The following is a 22,857-nucleotide window of genomic DNA, read 5'->3' as shown; positions in this document are numbered from 1 at the left end:
CCTTGCCCGGGTTTCATAGCATGTAATCATTGGCCATGGGCTTGTCGGCCTACCTGGATGCATTGGAAAGAGGCTAAAAAAGTTTGTATTTGCATAAGAAGAGCCCTGCTGGATCAGACCAAGGGTCCATCTAGTCCAGCATTCTGTTCACACAGTGGCCAACCAGATGCCTGTAGGAAACCCACAAGCGGGGCATGAGTGCAACAGCACCCTCCCGCCCATGTTCCCCTGCAACTGATAGACATAGGCATAGTGCCTCTGATACTGGAAGTAGCACAGAGCCATTGATAACTTTCTCCATCAATTCTGCTAGCCTCCGTTTAAAGCATTCAATAACCTTCCCTCGCTTTGGCTGCAGATTCCTTTTGCATCCTTCTTTGGTGTTGGGTCATTGCCCCTCATTTTACAGAAAGAGCCCTGAGGCTTGGAACAAGGAAAGAGGCAGGATGCCGGCCACACAAGGCCCTTAATTTCCTGCCCTTCCTCCCGCAGTGTCCTTGGAACAGCCCCCTTTTATCTCTGGAGTCCTTGAATTTGATCGTATGCTATGGGACCATTCCTCCTCTCGATGAAATATGGGAGCCGAGTCTGTTATGGCATTGGCAAATGTTCAGCAAAAGTGCTCCCTCCTGGCTGTGTTTGAGAAAATTTTCTTTCAATGCAAATGGTGGATTCCTTGGTTTGGTTTGTGAGGAGCATTATATTTAGAATCCTAGTGAGGAAGGCAAGGAGGGGTCACCTGAGACCGGCCAAATTCAAACGCTTGTCTTATTTAGATGTTCTATTAGACTTTTTAAATTATTATTTTAAGCATGTGTTTAACTTCCAAGTGCGATTGGAGTTTGGTTTTTATGACTCTTTCTGAGGTTATGATAATACTGCCGGATTTGTATTTTCTTCATAAGTTACTGTGAACGATGGCCTTTTAGGCCCCTTCCAACTCTTCTATTCTATGATTCTATGTGTAATGTTCTCTGCTTTTAGATCTCATTTGCATTTTAAAGCAAAGGGTGCATTTTAAAATAATTCAATATCTTCCATTCCTGCCCCCTCCTGAGAGATATGAAAATCCTTCCAAAGTTTAACACATATTAGTTGCATTACAGTGAACAGGATTCACATCGCACATTTCTGCTTGTGGCAGATGCTGAGCAGTTGGCCGTTTTGCACATTGTTCTACAATAATTATGCAAAAATGGTGAGGGAAACACTGTCTTGAAACATCTCAACCTGGTGAGAACCGAATGATCTTAGCTGTCTTATTTGCCAACTCCATTTCAGGAACCTTTGCAGGGGGTGGGGGTTCCATCACAGTTCTGGACTCAGGCAGTGTGATATTTTAGAACCTGAGAAGGCAGCAAGAGCCACGTCTTCATATCCTACTCCTTCAGAACCTGGCCTCGCGGTGAAGTCTTGGGCTCATGGAGGTGCGCTCTGCCTCAGCTGCTGCGCACGCTGCTACACACAACCAGAGGTCTGGATCTGCTGTGAAAGTGGATTGTGCCAAATGTTATATTGGGCAAAGCGTTGATTAGAGAATCCCCCATTGTGTGTTTTAAAAGCAAGTGAGTAGTCCTTATGACTGCAAATGTAGGATTGGAAGTGTGTGCTGAAATGTCGATAGCAGGGTGAATTAAGATTTTTCCATGATTAGAGTGTACAAAGCCAGCAAAAATGCAGGATACATTGTGCAAATGAAGTGAGTATGCAGATTTGCTCAGTTTGCATAATTAATTCATCTCACACAGTTCAGCTTGTCTGGTACAGAACTGAATGGCCTCAGGGTAGAATTTTAATCTAAAAACAGCCCAGTATACAATGCATCCAGGCTCAAATGTAATGACTGAACCAATGGATTGGAACTTTGTGGACCATAACATGAACCAGATTTGGTTCCATTCTACCCGTTCCCATTTTTGGTACGAGTTCTGTTGAAGGGTGAGTATTGATTGAGCAAACCTTACAAGTATCTTGAGGGTGGTGGTAGTGGAGGAGTTGTGTTTCTTGCCTCTTGTGCAGAGATTCTGGAATAGTAGGTATAAGGGGCAGGAACACCCGCCTCCCCCAGGTACGGAAAAGCGCAAGGATCTCTGAAGGTGTTGTGTAGCTAGAGTCTTAAGTATTATCTTTCCGCCTGCGAAGCTGTGGTTAAATTGCTGCGTTGTGGTCATTTTTTCCTTGCTTGCGGTCCAGCCTTAATTCTCCTGCCAGCCAGCCAGCCAGCCAGCCAACTCCTTGTCGCATCGCTCATGGGGAACCACTTTTAATCTGTGCATTGATTCCTTGACTTCATTAATTAATCTGCAAGGCTTTCGAGAGAGGGTTTGGCCACCATCCGAAAACTTGTGTAAATCTGCATTTGTGTTTGCATGGGGCTCTGTGACATCTTGGCAGCGCTGGGTACTCAGTAGCGGGGGTTTTATTATTATTTTTTCCCCACCTCGCTCTGTGTGTTTTTAAGACCCTTGACATTTCCAAAACAGTCTCGCTCGCTCAGATTCTTCCCTGCAGAAAAGCAACAGCTAATCCTCAACTTGGTCTGGATTGCAGCTGGGGGGTGGGTGGGGGGGGAGGGAGGGAAGAGATGCCTTGAAAAGAAAGAGCCCTGGGGGAATCTGGGAGAGATTGTCCCCCATTGTGTGTCTCTAGTCCACAGCTGCGCCTTGTCCATTCATTTTCCTCCTGTAGACGTGTGCAGTGACGCGGCAGGAGCGCTACCATAGCCTGTTCGCAGCCCGGGTGTGCTAGGATAGAAGAGGCTGCTTTTTAGTCTGTGAGATTGATCCGTGGAGCCCTGCAAAGTGTGTGCCAACCACATTATTCCTTTTGTTCAACCCCCAACCCAATCTTTGCACACAGTTTGCTTGCATCCAGATACGTTGCATATATGGGGTGTGTGAGGGACGCCTTGGTGCAGAGGGGAGAAAAGTAAACTTTCCAACTTGAATGCCCTTTTTTTTAAAAAAATGGGTTTGGTGTGTGCTAGAGATGTGAAAGCCTTGGGGGGGCGGGAAACTTGGGGGAAATTGGGCTTTTTTCCTTCAGGGAATGTTTTTGATTCCCCCCCCCCCAATGAAAAGTTGAACAGCTTTGAATTATGAAATGTTTTACCTTAGAATTTAAAACAAAGTGTTTTTGGTGGCCTTTACTCCCACCAAAATGATTTCTAAAAACTATGTTATAAGACTTTTATAGAAGCACTAGAGATGTAAAATGTCTGGAAATTATAAAGTTATGGAGGAAAATTGTTTTTTTTTAATACTCTCTGTAAGATTCCCAGCATAGTTAGTTCTTTCATTCCTTATTAAAATTATTGGTCTAAGGTATATTTTGCTGATAGACATTTATGCTCTGTTTCCCAACATGTGAGAAAATCACCATTGTGCATTCTGGACAGTCAGTGTGCATGCTTGACAGTTTAGGATTTCTTTTATAGAGTGCTGGGTATCTGCTGCTGTAGCAGTCATTTAATACTTCCAATCTATCAGACAATAATTATAAATTTACTAACTGGGTTTACTTTTAAAAGTTTTAAAATATAATGATAATTTTATGAGCGAACTAACTTATACATAAAGTAACTTTACGATCAGAAAGGCTGTGTGATGTTCCTAAAGCAGCCCTCCCCAACCTTGTGACCTCTGGTTATTTTGGACTACAGTGCCAAGCATTCTTGACCATTGTCCATGCTTCCTGAGGCTGATGGGAGCTGAAGTCCAAAATACCTGGAGTGCTCCAGGTTTGGGAAAGGGCACTTTAGGAACATAAAGCAGCCTTCCTGTTCCTAAAGTTATTTTATGTATAAAGTAGTTTGCTCAACAAAGATATATTTTGTATATATATATCTATATTTGTATATAAAGAGCATTAAACAAATATTGCTTATTTTTGAATTCCCCACCCCCCCAAATTTCCATTCCCCCCCCCAAAAAAAAAACTGGAGAAAAGGGTTCCCACCATGGTCTCAAAATTTCTGGAAATGTTACATTTTTGTTGTGAGCAAAGGTCATAAGGGAGTACATCATTCACCTCTTGGCCTAAAGACTGACCCTGTCCTGGTGTGTGTCCCCCTCCTCCACCGCACAGAACCAGCAGCCGCAAGAAGCCGGCGGCGCCCGCCCGCCTCGCACAACCCTCCGCGAGCCCTGCGACGCCCGTCCGTCAGCCACGGCCCCATGCGCAAGGCGAGGCGCGCGCCAGGCCCAACCCGCACGGAGCCGCATAGCCATGCCCACTAGGCCCAACCCGGCCAGCTGTGCTCGTGGTGCGGTGGGCAGGGCCCGCTTAGGGCTCGGAGCTCTCTTGGTGTGTGTGTGAGCCCGGTTAGCTCTGGGGAGCACAAATAGGCCCAGGGCAGCCGCAGATCGTCGCTGAGGCCCCCAATCAAGCCAAGCACATTCCCCAGCCTACATGGTGAGTGCAGGGCCGCTTAGGTGCTCAACAAGCCCTTGAGCCGCCTTGGCATCGTGAGCAGGGTGGAGGGATAACAGCGCACCTTGCAGGCGATTCTAAGACGCCATCGATTCTAAGACGCAGCCCATTTTTAGAGATGTTTATATTGGGGAAAAAGTGTGTCTTAGAATCGAAGAAATACAGTATTTTTGCTTTCCTTAAGAACATAAGAAGAGCCATGCAGGGTCAGGCCGAGGGTCCATCTAGTCCAGCACTCTGTTCACACAGTGGCCCACCAGGTATCGACCAGGGACCAACAAGGCAGGACATGGTGCAACAGCCCCCTCCCACCTATGTTCCCCAGCAACTGGAGTATATAGGCTTACTGCACATAGCCATTAGGGCTAGTAGCCATTGATAGCCTTCGCCTCCACGAATTTATCCAACCACTTTTTAAAGCCATCCGAACTGGTGGCCATCGCTACATCTTGTGGTAGTGAATTCCATAATTTAACTATACGCTGAGTGAAGAAGTCCTTCCTTTTATCCTTCCTTAAACAGAATTGAAAGTCTGGTAAAGCCCTGAGGAAACTCACTTGTTCTTTGGTCCAGGGGAGAGGGGGGCATGCAGTCTCAAATTCATTAAAAAAAGGTTTTGTTTATTTATACCCTACCTAGTTGGATGTCTGCTCCGGGTGGCTTACGAAACCACACATCCCATTGAAAATAATTGTAAAATCAGCAGTGAACCTGGCTCTGCCCATTCATGCTGTCCTGTAAGAAGAGCCATGCAGGGTCAAACCAAGAGTCCATCCAGTCCAGCATCCTGTTCCCACAGTGGCCAACCAGATTACCTGCATTAGTATTTTGTAGTTTTATTTTTTTGTGAACCGCCTAGAGCAGCCTTCCTCAACCTGGGGCGCTCCAGATGTGTTGGACTACAACTCCCAGAATGCCCCAGCCAGCTGGCTGGGGCATTCTAGGAGATGCAGTCCAACACATCTGGAGCGCCCCAGGTTGAGGAAGGCTGGCCTAGAGAGCTTTGGCTATTGGGAGGTATAGAAATATAACTAAACAAAAGACTCTAAACATAAGTTTGACATACAGAAGAATGATACCCCCCCCCCAAAAAAAAATTCTAAGCAGCCCATGGATTTCATGTATGTTTTGGAATGTAAAATAATAGTGAAAAAAAAATGAATAGAGCTTAAGAGTGCTCCCATCTGTTAATAATTCAATTTAAATTCAATATATTTCTTTTTTTATTATTTTTCTCCTTCTGTTGATTTTGTTTTGGGAAAATAATGAAATCTTAAAAAGAAATGTAACTAATACATAAATTAGCACGCTCTTGTTCTCCAGAAACTGATATCGAGAGAATGGCTACCTCTAATATTGAAGGTAATATACAGCCATCATGATTAATAGCCATTGATGGCCTCATCCTCGTGATTTCATCACGCTTTTGCATTATAGCAAGGCACAGTATCCTGGGATGGAGCTGTGCAGATCTGGGCTGACTCAAATTTCCATGGATCCCTGTGAATTCTGTGGGGTTGTGTAAACAGCTGCAAGATGGGGGGAAATTGAAAGGGGCCAGAATCTCCCTCTCGCCCCAGACGCCAGGCCTGCTAGATGCAGGGAGAAAATTAAACTCCTGAGTGCGGACCCGTTTTGCTGTCTCCTGTACGTCTGAATTTATTGGTGCAGTTCACTGATGGGGGAGAAAGATAAAATGCTGTGCTTGGAGGCAACATTGCAGTGGAGATGGAGCATCCTGCCCCCTGCTTGGCCTGACCCCCATTGATTGGGACCCTGAGGTGGGCAGAGCATCTGTGTGTAGACTGCACTGTTTTGCAGCTCTCTTCCCCTCCGCAGCGTCCATCCTAATGGTGGCCATTTCGCTAGTAAAAAGGAAACATTGGTATACTAATCTTCTAAACCCAACATAATAAAAAAATAAATAAAAATCCAGTAATTCCAACTAATGTCCATAAAGAGAGGGTTTATGCTGAGGTTGGTGTGTCCAAGTCAGGGTTAGTCAGCATGGACCCTGTGTGTCCTGGACACCTTTCGTGGTGTCCTCCTCCCACTTAAAAAAAAATAAATCCAAAACACGAACACATTTTCTCACTGTCAGCTGGGATTGCTGTGAAATCCGTTTCTGTAGGTGCTGAAAATTGTGGATTCAAAGGGGTCATTTAGTTTGTGGGGGATCAAGCCTCACTTCTGCCTTGGGCTCGGTTTTTGGGCAGGTTGCTTATCTTTTGACACAGCTGCTGTGGCAGCCATTTTGTGGTGGTGCCCAAGATGGTTTCTCATATTGCAAAGTGTGTGTGTGTGTGTGTGTGTGTGAGTGACCCAAAAAGGTTGCTTACTGCTGCTCTAGGCAGACTCTTCCAAAGCTGATGGGGTGTTGCTAAAAAGGCCCTGCTCTGTAGCCTTATGAATTTACTGAATGGATTCAGGGCCGCCCCTCATCCCCTAATGAAGGAGTAGGCAACCTGATGCCCTCCAGATGTTTTGGACTACAACTCCCACAATCCCTGATCATTGGCCATGCTGGCTGCGGCTGATGAGAGATAGAGATGTCCTGATGTTGTGAAATCCGTTCCATAGCCGCTTCATGGACTGTTGCAGTGTTCTGACATCCCTGCACAGACAGACAGATTTGATTTCCCCCCGTTATGTAGAAAAATGTGCAAATAACTCCATAAGAAAGTAAACATCAATTTATGTTATTGATATTAGTACGTAACATTTAGAGTATTGTGCCCCATTCCATCCGACTTTCCCTCGCATCTATTTTCCACCCTGGCATATGTCTCAACAGAAACTTGCACATTTCCCTGCAAATGAATTTCTGTAAATTTCAGGAATGTAAAACAAAACAAAAACGGAAGTCCAGGAAGGCCAGTCCATGACGGATTCCCCAGGTCGGCTGCTTAGAAATCCAAACTCATTTTAGTCCGTCTCAAATTTCTCCAGCACCCCTAAGGGATCCATGGGCCCCTCCCTTTAATGGATATGAGGACCATGGGTTTACAGAACAGCTCTCAATGTAGCGTGGGGGAAGCATGCATGTCTTTGTGCGCCATTGACGTCACAAGCACTTATCCAAATAAGTGCTTGTAACAGTTGCACGACCAGACTCCCATGTGGCAGGCATGTTAGCTCCAGCTAAGGGCCAAATTAGAGACCGTAATGGAGGATTGTGGTCACAACTCCTGCCTCCTTACATTTTTGCCAGAAGCACCCATGGTAGAGGGGTGAGTGATTTGCATCTGGACCATGATGCCGGAAAAGGTGGTCTTCCCCCTGCGTTTCCCCCATAAAATGTTCCCGCTAAAGCTGTGGTTTGCTCCATTAGGAAGAATCTATGGCAAAGGATTAAGCCCTTTTGCCCAGTGCCTTGATCCCATTTCAAACCACTGGAAGTAGGATTGAGGGGAGGGGGGGCACAGCTGCAGGGAGACTGGAGATCGGTTGCAGATCTCTTTGGCCCTAAGATTGGGCTATGCTGATAATTTCCATGACTGGGGGATTGTGCAAAGTGTGTGTCGGATTTGTGGAGTGGAAGGAGAAAAGTAATAGTTGTTATTAAGGAAATATTGAAAGAAGGCCTCTAGTTATGCTGCAAGGTGACAAAAGAAAATCGGCAGCTAATATGTTAATTGTGGCAATATTTGAAATTGCTCCTAATTTCTCTTCCCTCTGCTCTGGTGCTTGCTATAAGAAATCAGCATATGCTTCATCTTTAAAACTAACTAACGTTCCCCATTTATGTCTGCATGTATTTATATTTATTTATTTTGTTACATATATATCTTGCCTCTTCCTTCAAGGAGCCCAAAGTGGTGCATGTAATTCTCCTCCTCTACAGTTTTATTCTCCCAACAACCCTGTGAGGTAGGTTAGGCTGAGAGTCAGCAACTGGCCCAAAGTCATCCAGTGAGTTACATTGCCGAGTGGGGACTAGAACCCAGATCTCTCGCGTCCTTGTCCCACACCTTAACCGCTGCACCGCTCTGGTTCTCAATTCCAGAAACTCTGGTTAATTTAAGCAATGGTTTGCCTGTAGCCTATCTCCCATAACCCTTGTTTCTTCACCCCATTGTGATCTTTATTTTGCATCAGGGTATTTGTCTTCTCACCCTTAACTCAAATACTCTTTTTCTTTCTGGTATTTCAGTTTCCTCCTTTTCTTGCCTCTTTGTTTGCTTTTTATCTTGAGTATTGCATCTAGTTCTGGGCACCACACTTCAAGAAGGATGCAGACAAGCCGGAGTGTGTTCAGAGGAGGGCAGTGAGGTTGATCAGGGGTCTGAGAGACTGAAAGAACTGGGCATGTTTAGCCTGGAGAAGAGAAGACTGAGGGGAGACATGAGAGCACTCTTCAAATACTGGAAAGGTTGTCACACAGAGGAGGGCCAGGACTTCTTCTCGATCATCCCAGAGTGCAGAACACAGACTAATGGGCTCAAGTTATAGGAAGCCAGATTCTGGCTGGACATCAGGAAAAACTTCCTGACTGTTAGAGCAGTACAACAATGGAACCAATGACCTAGGTAGGTTGTGGGCTCTCCCACACTAGAGGCCTTCAAGAGGCAGCTGGGCAACCATCTGTCAGGACTGCTTTAAGGTGGATTCCTGCATTGAGCAGGGGGTTGGAGTCGATGGCCTTGTAGGCCCCTTCCAATTCTACTATTCTATGATTCTCTTCCCCACTTCCCACAAACTCAATTCTTCTTCACTGATGACCAGCTAAAAGAGCACAAGGATTTCGTTCTCCCAGCAATTCAGACAAGGTGCAGGGGAGCCTTGCTCATGATGACTGGTTGACTGGAAAAACTTCTCTGGGTTCTCCCCAGTGAGGCCAGCCTGGTGCCAGATCAACACCTTTCTCTATTCCCAGGCATTGGATGAGCTCTTTAATGTGTGCATTGAACTGCTTATGGTTGTCACTGTTCTTTCAATTGTTGTATGGGGAGATGGTAATTTATTAGATAATTGTTTTCTGTTGTTTTAAATTTTGTATGTCTTAATCTTGTTGCAAGTCAATTCAGTCTCTCTCTCTCTCTCTCTCTCTTTTTTTTTTTTTTTAAAAAAAAGGCCTATAAGAAATTAACAACCAGGAATGGATTTTTGTGTGAAATGACTAGGAGCTCAGTTCACTTTGATACTAAAATCAAAATGATGGGCTGAGAATACTTTATGTTGAAGTGTATGTTTTTTGCACCTCACACCAGTTGCTGGATCAGGGTTGATGGTGGGAATGGGAGTCAGTGGAAAAAATAGATCATGCAACCCTGATGTTTGCCCACTCTTGACATAATAAAAATGATGCTGTCTGCTGGTGCATGTCTACTCAGATTATTGACTTTTCCTTTCATGCAGGCAAGTAAGCAAACCAGGAAGGGGAGAGCTTTGAGTGATATCTAAACCCAGGATTATGGATAAGTGTTCCCAAAGAACCCAGGATCATAAGCCAGCTTTAAACCAGGGTTTGTTGTTGGTTTATGAATCCTGGCTTGTTTGTTGCACTTAACCATAATCCCAGGTTTGGAGGTTATACGAAGCTGTCCACTTTCCTGGTTAGTTTACCCACATCTACAAAGTGAAGAGTGAATGGGCTGTGTGTATATCATGTTTTGTTAAGCTAGGATTCTTGGCTTATTGTTATATGTGAACTTGGCTACTGGATCTCAGAGAGCCAGACCAATGTAGAAGTAGTGATGCAGGCATTCTCCCACCTTTTAATGGTCTTGGGTGTGGCTTTGTTCTGCCCATAAAAAAGTGAGAAAGGATTGGAAAGAGTGAGTATTTAGAATTTCACTTGAGGGCAGTGAAATAAATAGGGTTGAACTTGCAATGACAGGCTGCTTTCTGTGCAGGTGATACGCAAAAAGCCCATTTTGTGATTTCTTCCCTTTTGTCAGTTGGTTCTTAGGCTCACTTTACGTCCCACATCGTTCTCATGTTGTTGTTTTTACATTGGATTTGACTAGTGCTGCAGATTCTAAGAACAGGAGCAAAGGAGACTAATTGCTCCATGCACAACTGGTTTTCTGAATTGGGACTTGCATCCAAGCAGATCTTGTAGCCAAATGACAGGTAGGAAGGGTAGCCATCTTGCGGGCGAGAGGTGCAGGCAAGTCTGTGCCTGCAGTCTTTTCAACTTGATCTCGCTTGGACACAGAGCAGGTAGGCCAGGCTACGGGGATATTTGGAGAGCCCCTTTAAGCCCAGTGCTAGACTACATACTTTGCATGCTCAGTATCTTTGGTTCCAGCCTTGCTTCATACCTGCTGTTAACAGGTAGAAGGTATTGACTGGATTTGCACAACATGCTAACCGACAGTCAGTGGTTGAGTGTGGGTTGTTGTTGAACTGCAGGTTGTTGTTAAACCATGGGTTAGCATGTTGTCTGAATCAAGAACCTTTCTGCAGGGTGTCTTGTTAACCATTCAGTGTGGCTGCCTTGAGAACCCATGGTTTGATGTTGTGTTGTTCAGTGTGGTTAACAAGCCACACTGCAGAAAATGGCCTGGGTTCAGACCATACGCTATCCTATGGTTCAACAAACAACCCACATTCGTAGTTAGTGTATTGTGTGAACAGCCCTGCTGTGAAAAGTCTCAGAGACCCTCAAGAGACACTTTTAGTCAAGCCATACTGTGCTGCATGGAATTGAATGCCTGTCTCATGTCAGATGTTGTCTTGGTACAAGGGTGTATGTGTAGAGTGGAAAAGCAACATATAAAGAAACTGCATTTGTAGAGGGAAGGTTGGTTGAAAATAGAGCTCCCTTTTCCAAAAGGCTGTATCTGAGCATGTGCAAAGTGTCATGATCTTCCCACTGGATAACAACCAGACCGTCCCATGTCTATAGTTATTGTGGAGGAAGGGCATCCAGTGTTGTACGGGGCAGTGTGTGAGTATGAATACCCGTATTTAGGGATCTTATTTCTGTCATTTCACCATTCCCATCTTTGATGGTGAAGGTGGCTTACATAAAATATTTTTAATCCATAATTGTGTAAAGCATAACTCCCAACGCCCATCAAAACCAGACCTACAAGGAAATTAACAGCAACCATTTAAGAAAATGTCTGAGCGTGAGGAAGACGTTCTAGCTACCTCTTAAAAGGCATCAGTGACTGTGGCAAATTTATCTTGGTAAGGTGTTGGAAAAGTTGAGTGCCGAAAGGTTGTGTGGGAGAAGAACCTGCCAGAATTTCTCCACGGAAAAAGAAGGTGGGGAAAGGCAAAGTGTCAAAATTGTACTGAAAAATTAAATTTTATGAAATGTTCTTATAAAATAGTCAAATGCCCAATGCGTTTCAGTGCAGATCTTCTACAAGGTCTGAAGAATATCCTTTTTCTACTAAGTCAACATTTCTCAAAAGCACATCTTGATATTTTATCAATTTGATGCTTTGCCTTTTTTCTTCTTCCTTTTGTTTGGTATTGTCCTCTAACACCCGTCTTTTGGGGGTGGGGGTGAGAAATCTCTTGCTCCCACCCCCAATGTATTCTGTATAATGTATTCTGGCCTTACATTAGAAGATAATGTATTCTGGCCTTACATTAGAAGACAGGGGGGCGTGCGCTGAAAACATCAGCAATACTGGAGGAAATATTTAAGGTTTTAAAGGCCAGAATAATTGTATTGTGCTGGTGGCTTCTGATAAGGCAGCAACAGTTGCTTTAATCAGCTGCCCTGCTGGCTGGGGACAGTGGGAGTTGTAGTCTAACCCTTGGTAGGGCAGGGGGAAGGGTGCTTTAATGACTCAAGATGCTGCGTGACCATTTCGGAGAGGTGTACCAGCCTTTGCCCCTCTTCTCGAGGGAGATGAATGTTGTGGGGAACTTAACCAGCAGCTTTGCAGCAGAGTGTCGCAGTAATCCAGAAGCCAGGGTGCAGCATGGCTTGAGTTAAGAGGATTCGTCTACTTTCTCTAAGCGATGCTCTCAGGCAATGGGGTCAGAGGGCTTTTAAGGTGAAATGTGGGTCATAAATGCCAGTCTCTCTTGCTAGGCTTACTGCTAATTCCCAATAGTTCTTGGCATCTATAGAACATCTACAGGCCTGTAAGTAGCAAAGGAGCGTCAGCCAGAGTGGGAATGGAAAGAAAGGCAGTGACTTTTGGGGCTGGCCCTGGATGGAAAATATGCATCAAACTACCGTGCAGTATTTTGACGGTGGTTGAAACAATGTTAAATTAGATCACGTTTCTACTTCTGTAGGGAAAAACTGAGCATCTTTTCAAGACGGTAGGTGGAAGGCCATGTATTCGCTTGCTCAAAGCAAATGCTGCTGAGGCATAGGCAGGTTTAGCACGATGCAGCTGCTCTTCTCCCCTGTACGTGTGCTCAGGATTGCAATCTTAGTGAGAGCAGCAGCAAGCCAGGCAGTGGCAACGTTCTTTGGTGGCTGGCAGCCTAACACAGTCAAGTACATGTTGATGTTGACGAGGGGAGGAGAAAGGCATAAAAGATGGACAGGAAAGTTGGCTGGCTTTGTGATCTGAACAGCGAGAAACACACCACTACAGGAGTAGCCACCTTAAAGGACCACATCCTTGTGTAATTCATAGAATCATAGAATAGCAGAGTTGGAAGGGGCCTAAAAGGCCATCGAGTCCAACCCCCTGCTCAATGGAGGAATCCACCCTAAAGCATCCCTGACAGATGCCTCTTGAATGCCTCTACTGTGGGAGACCCCACAACCTCCCTAGGTAACTGATTCCATTGTCATACGGCTCTAACAGTCAGGAAGTTTTTCCTGATGTCCAGCTGGAATCTGGCTTCCTTTAACTTGAGCCCGTTATTCCGTATCCTGCACTCTGGGAGGATTGAGAAGAGATCCTGGCCTTCCTCTGTGTGACAACCTTTTAAGTATTTGAAGAGTGCTATCATGTCTCCCCACAATCTTCTCTTCTCCAGGATAAACATGCCCAGTTCTTTCAGTCTCTCTTCATAGGGCTTTGTTTCCAGACCCCTGATCAACCTCACTGCCCTCCTCTGAACGCTTGTCTGTGTCCTTCTTGAATTGTGGAGCCCAGAACTGGACACAATACTCTAGATGAGGCCTAACTAGGGCCGAATAGAGAGGAACCAGGACCTCACATGATTTGGAAGCTATACTTCTATTAATGCAGCCCAAAACATTTGCCTTTCTTGCAGCCATATCGCACTGTTGGCTCATATTCAGCTTGTGATCTACAACAATTCCAAGATTAATCACAGAGCTGGCAGTTGGGGTATGTGTGGGTGAATGATGTGTTTGGGAGCTCGTCCTCAGGTTGGACCTCCTGAACAGTAGCTTTCCACTTCTGCCCAGAGATTTTGCAGCATTTATGTTTAAGCAGCCTCTACACAACACTGCCTTGCTCCATCCTCCTAAGTTTATTTGCTGCAAATTTGTCATTGGATGGTTGGGTTGACTGATAATACTTTTTATTGTTTCCAAACACCAATAAATAAAAGACACTACAGAGCAAAATATAATACATATAGGCAGGCACACACACACACACAAATCAAAGAAAACAAAACAAAAACAAACATAAATTTTTCTTCCAATATTCTCCCCAGCAAAAGTATGTAACAATGTTGTTATTTTTTCTTTATCACTGTCATATCCAAATCTCTAATTTCTCTCTCAACATTTTCTACATTATTTGTTGAATCCACAGATGTACAAGTCATATTTTTCTCATCCCTTCATAAAGTTTACAAAAGGTTCTCATTCAATTATAAATCTTAAAATCATTTTTTCTCTCATTATTGCCATGAGTTTCGCCATCTCGGCTAGCTAAAACATCTTCAGTAGCCATTCCTCTGTTGGGGGCGCTATTTTGCCCTTCCATCTTTGTGCATATAGTAATCTTGCAACTGTCGTCATATATAAGGATATAGTCCCATGGTTCTTTTTCATCTGTTCATCCATAAATCCCAAAAGAAAGTATTCCGGTTTCAGTTGGATATTAATTGTTAGGATTTTTTGGATTACAGAATGAATTTGTATCCAGAAAGTTTTTGCTTTTTTACAGGTCCACCATGCATGGTAGAATGTTCCTTCTTGTTCTTCACATTTCCAGCACAATCCTGATGCCCCTTTTTGCCAATTTCGCTGGTGGCATATGCCACCTATACATCATTTTGTAAAAATTTTCTTTAAGGTTAGTACTTAACGTAAATTTTAACCCTCTTGTCCACATATTTTCCCATTGTGTCCTTGGTATACTATATCCCATATTCTGCCCCCATTTTATCATACATTCTTTCACTTGTTCTTCCTCTGTCTCAAACCTCAATAAAAGTTTATAAATTTTAGCAATAACATGTTCGTCGTTCGTACATAATGCCCTTTCAAATTCCAACTTTGTTGTTTCAAAGCCACAAGCTTTTTTGTCCATTTTAAATCTTTCTGACATTTGCATATATTCAAACCATTGACATGGTTTGTGGTTGACTGATAGTTTTAAAGAAACAATGTCCTAGGTTCACACAGGGTTCACACAGCATGCTAAGCCACCCAGTGTGAGTTGTTGTACCGTGGGTTATCGTGTTGTCTGAATGCAGCGTGTTTTCTGCGGGATTGCTCGTTAACCATGCACTGTGGCTTCTTAACTACTATGAATAGCTTGTTCGAGAAAAATAAACCACACTGTTAACAAGACACCCTGCAGAAAACGCACTGTGTTAGACAACACAATAGCCCACCCTTCCGAAGACGCGTTACCTTCAGAAAACAGTATAACCCATGTTGAGTTAGTGTGTCGTGAAAACCCAGCCTTTGTCATCCTTGGGAGAATCTTGCCATATAATAGGTTGGATAGAGAGTAAGGCTGTAATCCTGGGAGCAAACCCCATTAAACTCAGTGAGACTTAACTTCTCAATAAAAGGATAATATTGCTGCACTAGTTACCAATTGAAATTAATGGGACTTAATTCATGACTAACATGTCCCATGGATTTTTTCTGTGGGACCTTCATTCAAATTACTAAGGCTGGATCCTAACTCAAAGTTTCCTTTGTATCTACAGTTGGAATGTGAAGTTGTCCATATTCTGGATTAGGCCAACCAAGCTAATAATGTAGATGTATTCCTGTCTCCCATGGCCTGCAAACTGGGGGTGGTGGTGGCATTTAATACTTTTGGGTTACTTCCAGGCACTGTTTGGGATTCGACTTTTTGTCAGTAGTGGAAATCAACAAGGAGAAGAGGCAGAATGAATAAGTATGTTACCTTAGGACAACCTTCCCCAACCTGATGTTGTCTGGATAATTTGGACTACATTTCCCATCACTGGGCTGTATCTTTCAGAAATAGACTGCCACCACTTACATGATTAATAACGTCTGTGTCCTGGAGTCATGAGACTCCAGGACATAGATGTTTTAAGTTTATGGAGTTTAAGTTTATTTTAAGTTGATGGAGAAGGACGGGCCACTTTTCCAGAGCTTCTTAAAAACCAGGTCAGTGTGTTTGCCAAGAATGTAGGCATGAGCAAGGCCAACCTTCAGCCTAGGAAAATGAACTTAAATCAACTCCAGTTTTCAATTGAATGTATGTATTCAAGAATGAAACAAAGTTACATCCAGAAATGGGAAGTTGCTTTTAAAATAAAAAATCAAAGTGTCTTCTGGCACCTTAAAGACTAACACCTTTATTTATTCTGACTTAAGCTTTCATGGACACTGTTCTCTTCATCAAGTGCATGAAGTGGTGCATGCACTTCAATGTGATGTGATCACCACATCAAATTGGTGATCTATACACACACACACACACACACACACACACACACACACACACACACGGTATGGGGAAGAGTGGTCAAAAGGAATTAAAATGCAAAATAGTACAGGCAGTTATAATTTAACAGTTGCCATCTACAAGACATTGTTGGGTGATAACACAATCATTGTAATGGTAATTCAGTTAACTTTTTGTAATTCAAAACTGAAATGCAGTTTTAGTATTTGCAGGGTGATTTAAAAAGTTGTCACTATTCAAGCCACAGAAATGGAGTTGGAGGGTGAAATGTCCCCCCCCCCCCCCCGCTGCTTTCTGAACATTGCTATTCCTTATGTCAAATTTGTGTCCATTTATTCTTCTGCATAAAGATTGGTCTGTTTGCCAGCAATCCCCCACTGCAGTCTACATAAGACAATGTTCAGAAACCATTGAGGGGAGATTCCAACCTCCATGGGTTAATTAAACACATTTTAAGAACAACCCAAAGTTTGGACATCATGCAACAACCAACCACCAGACCAGTAGTAGGTTGCATATGCATTTGCTATGGCAAATTGTGGGTTAATTAACTCACGATTCACCACTCTTACATGCTCTCTGTAAATAACCTTAAAATGAAGGTTACACAGGAATTCTGTAGCTTGAATTGGAACAAAGGTATTTTTAAAAAACCACATGTCATATGTCAATTAGCTCACCATTGTAATGATGTCTGTGTTACACCAAACAACCATTAAGATAACTATCATTGTTTGAACTTTCCTGCATTTCAATTTTAGATTTCAGTATGTTAATCTGCTCACCATGATTGTATTATCAGCCACCAATGTCTTGTGAATGGCAATTGTTAAGGTACTTATCACTGTCTGTAGTTTTTTCCGTATTTCAGTTCCTTCAGTTCCCTCTGACATTACAGGTTACATCTCTCCACCCCCGCCCCCCATGTGTCTATAGGTTGACCAAAGTGAAAATAGGCACTTCATGCATTGCCTTTGAAAATGTAGACCAGATTTTTTTTAAAAAATTATACCCTGCCTTTTTTCCTCTTGCAAGGAAGCCAACTGGCTTACCTGACCTTCCTCCTCTCCATTTTATCCTCACCACAACCCTGTGAGGTAGGTCAGGCTGAGAGTCAGTGACTGGCACAAAGTCACCTAGTGAGCTTCATGACCGAGCAGGGACTAGAGCCTGGTTCTACCTCGTCCCAGTCCATCACTCTAATCACTACACCACACTGACTCGAATGAATAAATGTCTGAAAGGTGCCACAAGATTCTCCGTTGATTTTTGCTGCTGCAGACTAACATGGCTACCGTGCTGGAAATTAAAATAAATAAATGAAATGTATAATTATCTCAGTGAAACTTATCAGGATCTTAAGAATAATTCAACGGAAGTCACTTGCAGAGTGGGGGTTTGCCAGCCATTTGAAGACAAAGGAAGATTTCACAAACACTGGTATTTCTAGGAGGGCTGGGCAACTCCTAGAGAGGGAAATTTGACCTCCCAGTGATTCTTACATGTCCCTATTTAACATAAGGCTGAATCATTGTGGGTGGAGCATCAAGCCTGAGATGTGGAATAATGCAAATTTTTGGTGACTCTTGGTGCCTGGTCAGGTCTGGAGATACTGTTTGTTCAGAGATATGTCCACAAAGGAGGTGGAGGAAGGTGAGTTATTCACACCATGGTTTAGAGCTTCTGTTTTCCTTTCTCTTTGCACTTGGCTTTGCATGTCTGTAGATTCATAAATTTAACCCCATCTGTAGAAGCAGATGAATTACCATAATTATGGCTTGATAATCACAAGGCTTTATTTATTTATTTATTTATTTATTTATTTATTTATTTATTACATTTTTATACCGCCCAATAGCCGAAGCTCTCTGGGCGGTTCACAAAACTTGATAATCACAAGAAAATTCTGAGAGTGCCTTGGACTGCAAGAAGATCAAACCAGTCCATACTCCAGGAAATAAAGCCAGACTGCTCACTTGAGGGAATGGTATTAAAGGCAAAACTGAAGTACTTTGGTCACATAATGAGAAGACAGGACACCCTGGAGAAGAGGCTGATGCTAGGGAAAGTGGAAGGCAAAAGGAAGAGGGGCCGACCAAGGGTAAGATGGATGGATGATATTCTGGAGGTGACGGACTCGACCTTGGGGGAGCTAGGGGTGGTGACGGGCGACAGAAAGCTCTGGCGTGGGCTGGTCCATGAAATCACGAAGAGTCTGAAGCGACTGAACGAATAAACAACAATCACACCAAACTTTGACTAGCAAACCCCTACAAGCCGTGGTTTCAGTTTTCGGGTTTGCCAGCTGATTGTGAACCATGGCTTGTCAATTCAGCCTGTGCACCGTAGCTAAGCTTCCTTAATCCTGGTCTGTTATGTCTGAATTGAACTGCCTGCCTGCAACAATATTTCAGTTTGCAATTAAGAAGGCAGCTATGCATATTTGTTTGTTCTTCCTCTTATGAACAATTTCCAAACGGCAGACGGGTTTGGTTTGCAGTTGATAATTACTCATCACCACCACCAAGATCTCATTGCTGAAGACCAGTGTTTTTTTATTTGAAACATTAAAATATAATCTAAAAAGTACACACATCCTTGTCCATCCACAACTGATTGAACCCCACCACAGAAGGTGCCTTTCTTTGTTTGGTCATCCTTTTCTCTCCCCGCTCCCTTTTTCATCCCAATCGAATCTCCATCATTGAGGCTTGTAAATCATGTCACTTCCTTGGAGAACAGTCAGGTGTGTGTGTGTGAGAGAGAGAGAGAGACAATAGCAATAGCAATAGCAATGTGAGAGATGAGCAAGGCTCTGCAGAGATGGACGTTAGCCTCTAGTTGACCTTGGAAGGGAACGGCCCCAAATTCTGTTTGCTGGGGAAGATGGTGGGTTAAAAGGCAGGCAAGATGGTGGCAGTGCACATATGCAGACGGTTTTTTGATTCGGTAGCAGGTGATGGAAGAGATCTCTGCTTGAAGAGCTGCTGCCTGTCAGAGTTGACAATCCTAGGCTAGATGGCAGTCTGCTATGTTCCCGTAAACCGTCCAGACCTAATATCTGAAGATTCCTACTTGGAATCTCCCACACCACCATTTACCTCTAGTTTTCCTAGGAACTCTTTTGAAGTTGTAGTTTGAACCCTGGTCTTTAAGTTGTCTTCACCACTGTGCTTTCCGTGCAGAACTGCCAACACTTGAAAACCTAACTCTTTGTACCCAGACCCTTTAAACTACATTTGTTTCGGTTCTCTTTATTGTCGGAACCTATCCATAGTGAATCTTTGTTCTGAGCTTTTTTGCTTTCAGGAGTTGCTGAACAATAACTCTCCATCCTTCCAGACGCTACGCCTCTGTGTTCTGCAAACTGTCAAGGTGCATGCATGTCGTCCGTCTTAGCACAACTTCTGAGTTTGACAGCCCTAAAAATAGCTGGGGAGAGGCCTTTCGTTATAACTAAGCGCTCCGGTTGCTGTTCCCAGTGCAGATCACGTTTACCCTTTCCCCACTGTTCCATAGGATAGCCAGAGGTGATGTCCAGGGCGAGGGCTACTGAACGGAACTGGCTTGACAGAAAGATTCAGGGTGTACATCGTGCCAGAATTATTTGGAAGTAAATGGCTTAAAAAGCTGGTTCTGCCCCCCTTCCAATATTCAGTGATGGTATCATCTGTCACGGGTGGATCTGAACCACAGACTCTGTTCATTCAGCTGCCATGTCCCTTTGCTGAGCTGTACACATCCTTACATCCAAGCAGGGTGGATTGATTTTAAATCAAGGTTATTTAAATCATCAATTAAATGAGCAAGACAAAAGGTCTTCATATATTTCCTGAACATTGGTGGAGATCTCAGAAAAGCCATGTGAATTTACAACTAAAGAGTATTCTTGACACGGTTTCTTTCCTAGAAGTAGCCTTGCTTCTCTTTGTTTCACTATATATATTTTGCATGGTTTCCTTTTTACCTATAGGGCATGTTTATTTATTTATTTATTTATTTATTACATTTTTTTTTACCGCCCAATAGCCAAAGCTCTCTGGGCGGTTCACAAAAATTAAAACCATAATAAAACAACCCAACAGTTTAAAAACACAAATACAAAATACAGTATAAAAAGCACAACCGGGATAAAACCACGCAGCAAAAATTGATATATGTTCAGACAGTACTCTAAGCCATGGTTAGGCCGCTAACCCTTTTGCAGCAAATGGTTAGTTAGCGTGTTTAAACTGTGGTTATGTAGCCACCATGTTTAGGAATGGTTTACATAACAAGCCCAAGTTATGGTTCACACGAAACACTAAGCCATAATATTTAGCTCAAAATGCTTAACCACTGTGGCTTAGCGTGTGATCTGAACAGGGTCGTAGAGCAGCCTTCCTCAACCTGGGGCGCTCCAGATGTGTTGGACTGCATCTTCCAGAATGCCCCAGCCATTAGAGGGAATATCTTTAAAAAAAATTCCTATATAGTTTTTTTCCCTTATGACCAGCACCCGTGACAGTTTGAGGTTAACAATGCAAACATATACATGCCTCAGAAATAAGTTCCATTGAGTTCAGTGGGGCTTACTCCTGGGTATGTGGATAGAGGATCGCAGCTTGAGACTACAGGAAAACATGCGTTCTACAATTGTCTTCTTTTTTTCTTTCCTGTGTCCTTTCCTGCTTCATTTTGCCTTTGCCCAGCCTCACTCTCCAAAAAACAAAGTAGCAGACAAAAATGAAATGTTGGTGAGTGATAGGTCAAAGGGAGGTTTGATAGTTACTGAGCTGAGAAAATCCAATTTAATTTTTTTAATCTGGTTTTTGGTTGTTTTGTTTAAGGATTGTTTTTTATCCACGCTGCTGTAATTTCTTTTTGTCTTAACTAACTCCTCTGCCTTGCTTGGCCCAACTCTGCCATCACATAAGCACAGAACAGCAATCCTATCTGATCCATACTTTGTTGTTGGGTTAACCACTGGGTTGTTTAGGGGCTAAACAACCCTGCCGTCCGGGTTCAGATGCCACATTCAGCAACATACGAAGGAGCCAATGGTGGGTTGATGAGTAAAAGTAGAAGTGGCGGACATGCTGCAGACAGTGTGTCCACTTGACCCCAACAACCTATGGTAGGTTGTTTAACCTATGAGCTGTTGTTATGTGTGGACAGGTCCACTTGAGTCAGCTCATTGGTCCATTTCCAGAAAAGAGAGATCAAGAGAAGAATCCTCAATGACAGGAGGCAGAGAAGTTTATAAAGTGTGTGTGTGTGTGTGTGCGACATCTCTCTCTCGGGTTTCAGACAGGGGTCTTTTCCAATACTTTCTGGAGATGCCGGAGATTGAACTTGGAACCATCTGCATGCTAAGCATGTGCTGTACCACTGAGCTATGGGCTTTCTGTTGCATACTGCTTAACCATTGTAGGCATGATGATAAGGAAAAAGAATAGGATCACGAGGAAACAGAAATAGGGTAGATGAGCGGAAGGCATATTTTACAGGATTCTTCAAGGCATGAGATTGGTTCTCAGTAAAACTTAAGAAAAGGATACTCGTTGGCATAAAAAGACGGGTTTGGCCAAGCATTTGAAAAGCCTTTCTATGTTCCTCTTTTTGTTTTGGTCTTTGGCTTTCCTTGCGCTGTGTGGCTTGGTTCGATCCTTCCTTTGAGTTGCTGTGTAGAATCTATGCAGAGGAGAATACATATTTAGACAGTGAGGCCACAGGGTATAAAATCCAAGCAGGGCTTGAGTCCTAACAGGCTTTGCAGATCGAACAGAAATTGCCATCATTCCTTGGACCAGTTTCTGAAATGTGAACATTCCCCTGTTGAGCGGCAACTGTGGCCACTTGAAAGAACTGGCACGTCAGCCTTTTTACAGGCTCTGTTTCCCAGTGCTGAATCGGTGATTCATGTGAGTGCAGCCCGTAATCATGGCGAGGTCTCGATAACTTCCTCTTTCTCTGGCTGCTCCACATGGCAGACTTTGCACACAGAACTGGCTGTTCTGGATTCTGGCTCTCAGGCACAGTGTCTGCATGGCTGTGCTGCACTCAGCTTCTCCATGGCTGTGCAAACCAGTGTGTCCGTCCGTCCGTCCCCAGGCCAGGCTCACGTCTCGTCTCTGCCATGATCTGGTACTGGTTCCTCTCTATTTGGCCCTGGTTAGGCCTCATCTTGAGTATTGTGTCCAGTTCTGGGCACCACACCTCAAGAAGGACGCAGGCAAGCTGGAACGTGTTCAGAGGAGGGCAACCAGGATGATCAGGCGTCTGGAAAGAAAGCCCTATGAAGAGAGACTGAAACAGCTGGGCATGTTTAGCTTGGAGAAGAGAAGATTGAGGGGAGACATGATAGCACTCTTCAAATACTTAAAAGGTTGTCACACAGAGGAGGGCCAGGATCTCTTCTCGATCCTCCCAGAGTGCAGGACATGGAATAACGGGCTGAAGTTACAGGAAGCCAGGTTCCAGCTGGACATCAGGAGAAACTTCCTGACTGTTAGAGCAGTACAACAATGGAATCAGTTACCTAGGGAGGTTGTGGGCTCTCCCACACTAAAGGCATTCAAGAGGCAGCTGGACAATCCTCTGCCAGGTATACTTTAGGGTGGATTCCTGCATTGAGCGGAGGGTTGGCGTCGATGGCCTTATAGGCCCCTTCCCACTCTCACTATTCTATGATCTC

General features: G+C 43.8%; 1 protein-coding gene across 1 annotated transcript in view; it reads left to right on the top strand.

Moving 5' to 3' along the window:
* LOC134408202 (protein argonaute-1) overlaps nucleotides 1-22,857 on the top strand; it is a 65,903-nt gene that overhangs the window by 13,626 nt on the left and 29,420 nt on the right. The window lies entirely within an intron of this gene.

This window comes from Elgaria multicarinata, chromosome 13 (assembly GCF_023053635.1).
Source record: "Elgaria multicarinata webbii isolate HBS135686 ecotype San Diego chromosome 13, rElgMul1.1.pri, whole genome shotgun sequence".
NCBI lineage: Eukaryota > Metazoa > Chordata > Lepidosauria > Squamata > Anguidae > Elgaria > Elgaria multicarinata.
The sequence above is the reverse complement of the archived record's forward strand: the minus strand, read 5'-3'. Positions and strand labels throughout refer to the sequence as shown.